Here is a 5,554-nt window from a genome sequence, read left to right on the forward strand (position 1 = left end):
ACAAAGCCGTTGGTCCACCCAAGGCATATTGAGAGCACCTAGAGGGGGGGGGGGGGGGTGAATAGGTGATCCTGTAAAACTTGAAACTTAACGCCACAAAACTTGATTAGGATTTAACACAAGAATGCCAAGTGGCTAGAAAAGAGTCTTTGCAAGACACGATAACCACAAGAAGATCAATCACAGATAGACACAGTGGTTTATCCCGTGGTTCGGCCAAGTTCAACACTTGCCTAGTCCACGTTGTGGCGTCCCAACGGACGAGAGTTGCAATCAACCCCTCTCAAGCGGTCCAAAGACCCACTTGAATACCACGGTGTTTTGCTTTGCTTTACTATATCCCATTTGCGAGGAATCTCCACAACTTGGAGCCTCTCGCCCTTACACTTTGATGTTCACAAAGAAGCACGGAGTAAGGGAGGGATGAGCAACGCACACAGGACACGAAATCAGAGTATCAACACGCACACAAGTCGCAACAAGAGCTCACAACACAACTCAGTGAGTTCACAACTCAAATGGAGCTCTAATTGCTATCACAAAGAATCAAATGCGCGGAATCGAAGTCTTGGTGCTTAGGAATGCTTAGAGAATGCTTGGTGTATTCCTCAATGCGCCAAGGGGTCCCTTTTATAGCCCCAAGGCAGCTAGAAGCCGCTGAGTGCATTCCAGGAAGGCAATTCTTGCCTTCTGTCGCCTGGCGCACCGGACAGTCCGGTGCACCACCGGACACTGTCCGGTGCGGATCTCCTTCCTTATTTGGCGAAGCCGACCGTTGGCACTTGGGAGCCGTTGGCGCACCGGACACTGTCCGGTGCACACCGGACAGTCCGGTGCCCCCTCCCGACCGTTGGCTCGGCCACGTGTCTCGCGCGGATCGCGCGGCCGACCGTTGGCCCGACCGACTGTTGGCTCACCGGATAGTCCGGTGCACACCGGACAGTCCGGTGAATTATAGTCGTACGCCGTTAATCACTTCCCGAGAGCAGCAAGTTCGCCTGAGCCAGCCTGGCGCACCGGACACTGTCCGGTGCACCACCGGACAGTCCGGTGCACCTAGACAGAGCTGACCTTGGCTGAACAAAGCCATCTTTAATTTCAACTTGATTTTTCCTGTTTCCAGCACTTAGACACAATACATTAGTCTCTAAAACAATATACTAAGTCTGAGAAACATACCTTTATACTTGATTTGTACTTTGTCCACCATTTAACACTTAGGCACTTGTGTTGGACACTAAATCACCAAAATACTTAGAAATGGCCCAAGGGCACATTTCCCTTTCAATCTCCCCCTTTTTGGTGATTTATGCCAACACAACATAAAGCAAGTAGAACAAGTGCAAAATCACTTCAAATAAGAACTCAAAATTGTTTTGATTCAAATTTGACATATATGGATCATTCTTTGCCACCACTTGGTTTGTTTTTGCAAATCAAACTCAATTTCCTATCTCTAAGTCAAACACACTTGTTGAAACATAAAGAGAGATATTTCAAGAGAAATTGATCAAAGAGTTCAAAAACTCTCCCTTTTTCCCATAATTAAGCCTTCTCCCCACCAGAGACCAACTTTTGATAATACGAGACAAACAAGAGTATTTTGACAAACAAAAACTCTACCTCTACTATTTTCAAAATTCTCAAGTGGTAGCTGATCCATTTCTTGCTTTGGCCTTATTTTCTCCCCTTTGGCATCAAGCACCAAAACGGGATCAATTTTGGCCCTGTAACCCCATTGCCTCACCAAAATCTTCAACTAAGAGTAAAAAGGCAATAAGAGTACAAAGATGAACTTGGAGTGAGTTACTCTCTTATCGGAGTGCAGTGGAAGTCTTGCATGGTCCAAGTCCACCTTTTCCTTTCAATCCACCTTTGAGACTAAATCAAGTAAACTCAAGCACACAGTTAGTCTCAAAGGGTCAAGTTGTAGCATGCCTCCCCCTAAATTAGTGCATCACTTGCAAATGGACTTGTGAGGTCCGGGGATCATGAGTACAACTTGAGCAACATAAATAAACAACAAAATGTATTAAGGAACATGATCAAGGCATAAAACACATGTATGCTATAAATCAATCCAAGTTCCACGAATCTAAGACATTTAGCTCACTACGCAACTTGCAAAAGGTCTTCTCATCTAGAGGCTTGGTAAAGATATCGGCTAGCTGGTTCTCGGTGCTAACATGAAACACTTCGATATCCCCCTTTTGCTGGTGGTCTCTTAAAAAGTGATGCCGGATGTCTATGTGCTTTGTGCGACTGTGTTCAACAGGATTATCCGCCATGCGGATAGCACTCTCATTATCACATAGGAGTGGGACTTTGCTCAGATTGTAGCCAAAGTCCCTGAGGGTTTGCCTCATCCAAAGTAGTTGCGCGCAACACTGTCCTGCGGCAACGTACTCAGCCTCAGCGGTGGATAGGGCAACAAAGGTTTGTTTCTTAGAGCTCCATGACACCAGGGACCTTCCTAAGAATTGGCACGTCCCCGATGTACTCTTCCTATCGACCTTACATCCAGCATAGTCGGAGTCTGAGTATCCAATCAAGTCAAAGGTAGACCCCTTTGGATACCAGATCCCGAAGCAAGGCGTAGCGACTAAATATCTAAGAATTCGCTTCACAGCCACTAAGTGACACTCCCTTGGATCGGATTGAAATCTAGCACACATGCATACACTAAGCATAATATCCGGTCTACTAGCACATAAATAAAGTAAAGACCCTATCATAGACCGGTATGCCTTTTGATCAACGGACTTACCTTCTTTGTTGAGGTCGGTGTGTCCGTCGGTTCCCATTGGAGTCTTTGTGGGCTTGGCGTCCTTCATCCCAAACCGCTTGATCAAGTCTTGCGTGTACTTCGTTTGGGAGATGAAGATCCCATCCTTGAGTTGCCTCACTTGGAACCCAAGGAAATAGCTTAACTCGCCCATCATTGACATCTCAAACTTTTGAGTCATCACCCTGCTAAACTCTTCACATGACTTTTGGTTAGTAGAACCAAATATTATGTCATCGACATAAATTTGGCACACAAAAAGATCACCATCACAAGTCTTAGTAAAAAGAGTTGGATCAGCTTTCCCAACCTTGAAAGCATTAGCAATTAAAAAGTCTCTAAGGCATTCATACCATGCTCTTGGGGCTTGCTTAAGTCCATAGAGCGCCTTAGAGAGCTTACACACATGGTCGGGGTACCGTTCGTCCTCAAAGCCAGGGGGTTGCTCTACGTACACCTCCTCCTTGATTGGTCCGTTAAGGAAAGCGCTCTTCACATCCATTTGGAACAACCTGAAAGAATGGTGAGCGGCATATGCTAGCAAAATACGAATGGACTCTAGCCTAGCCACAGGAGCAAAAGTCTCCTCAAAGTCCAAACCTGCGACTTGGGCATAACCTTTTGCCACAAGTCGTGCCTTGTTCCTTGTCACCACCCCGTGCTCGTCTTGTTTGTTGTGGAACACCCACTTGGTTCCCACAACATTTTGCTTGGGACGAGGCACCAGTGTCCAAACTTCATTTCTCTTGAAGTTGTTGAGCTCCTCCTGCATGGCCAACACCCAGTCTGAATCTAGCAAGGCCTCCTCTACCCTGAAAGGCTCAATAGAAGAGACAAAAGAGTAATGCTCACAAAAATTAACTAATCGAGACCGAGTAGTTACTCCCTTGCTAATGTCGCCCAAAATTTGGTCGACGGGATGATCCCTTTGAATCATCGCTCGAACTTGGGTTGGAGGTGCCGGTTGTGCTTCTTCCTCCGTTACACGATCAACTTGTGCTCCCCCTTGATCGCACGCCTCCTCTTGATGAACCTGTTCATCGTTTTGAGTTGGGGGATGCACCATTGTTGAGGAAGAAGGTTGATCTCGCTCATTTTGTTCCTGTGGCCGCACATCTCCAATCGTCATGGTGCGTATTGCGGCCGTTGGAACGTCTTCTTCATCTACATCATCAGGATCACAAACTTGCTCTCTTGGAGAGCCATTAGTCTCATCAAATACAACGTTGCTAGAGACTTCAACCAAACCCGATGATTTGTTGAAGACCCTATACGCCTTTGTATTTGATTCATAACCTAACAAAAACCCTTCTACCGCTTTGGGAGCAAATTTGGAATTCCTACCCTTCTTCACTAGAATGTAGCATTTACTCCCAAAAACTCAGAAATACGAAACATTGGGTTTGTTACCGGTTAGTAGCTCATACGAAGTATTCTTGAGGAGGCGATGAAGGTAGACCCGGTTGATGGTGTGGCAAGCCGTGTTCACGGCTTCCGACCAAAAGCACTCGGGGGTCTTGAACTCTCGAAGCATCGTCCTCGCCATGTCTATAAGCGTCCTGTTCTTCCTCTCTACCACACCATTTTGCTGTGGTGTGTAGGGAGCGGAGAACTCGTGCTTGATTCCTTCCTCCTCAAGATACTCCTCCACTTGAAGGTTCTTGAACTCGGACCCATTGTCGCTCCTTATCTTCTTCACCTTGAGCTCAAACTCGTTTTGAGCTCTCCTTAGGAAGCGCTTGAGGGTCCCTTGGGTTTCAGTTTTATCCTGCAAAAAGAATACCCAAGTGAAGCGGGAAAAATCATCAACTATAACAAGACCATACTTACTTCCTCCTATGCTTAGATAGGCAACGGGTCCGAAGAGGTCCATATGAAGTAACTCCAGGGGTCTTGATGTTGTCATCACATTTTTGGCATGATGAGAGCTTCCCACCTGTTTCCCTGCTTGACACACTGCACAAGGTCTATCTTTTTCGAAAGTAACATTGGTTAGACCTATCACGTGTTCTCCCTTTAGAAGCTTGTGAAGGTTCTTCATCCCCACATGTGCTAAGCGGCGATGCCACAGCCAGCCCATGCAAGTCTTAGCAATTAAGCATGCATCTAGACCGGCCTCCTCTTTTGCAAAATCAACTAAATAGAGTTTGCTGTCTAATACACCCTTAAAAGCTAATGAACCATCACTTCTTCTAAAGACAGACACATCTACATTTGTGAATAGACAATTATATCCCATATTGCATAATTGACTTACAGATAGCAAATTATATCCAAGCGACTCTACTAAGAATACATTAGAAATAGAGTGCTCATTTGAAATTGCAATCTTGCCTAAGCCTTTAACCTTGCCTTGATTCCCGTCACCGAATATGATTGAGTCTTGGGAATCCTTATTCTTGACGTAGTAGGTGAACATCTTCTTCTCTCTCGTCATATGGTTTGTGCATCCGCTGTCGATAATCCAGCTTGATCCCCCGGATGCATAAACCTGCAAGGCAAATTTAGGCTTGGGTCTTAGGTACCCAACTCTTGTTGGGTCCTACAAGGTTAGTGATAATATCCTTAGGGACCCAAATGCAAGTTTTATCTCCCTTGCATTTTGTCCCTAATTTCCTAGCAATCACCTTTCTATCCTTTCTACAAATTGCAAATGAAGCATCGCAAGCATGATAAGTTGTAGAAGGTTCATTGATCTTCCTAGGAACATGAGCAACATTTCTCCTAGGCATATGCTGAATGAAATTTCTCCTAGGCATATCTCTACTA

This window comes from Zea mays, chromosome 2 (genome assembly GCF_902167145.1).
Source record: "Zea mays cultivar B73 chromosome 2, Zm-B73-REFERENCE-NAM-5.0, whole genome shotgun sequence".
In the NCBI taxonomy this organism is placed as follows: Eukaryota; Viridiplantae; Streptophyta; class Magnoliopsida; order Poales; family Poaceae; genus Zea; species Zea mays.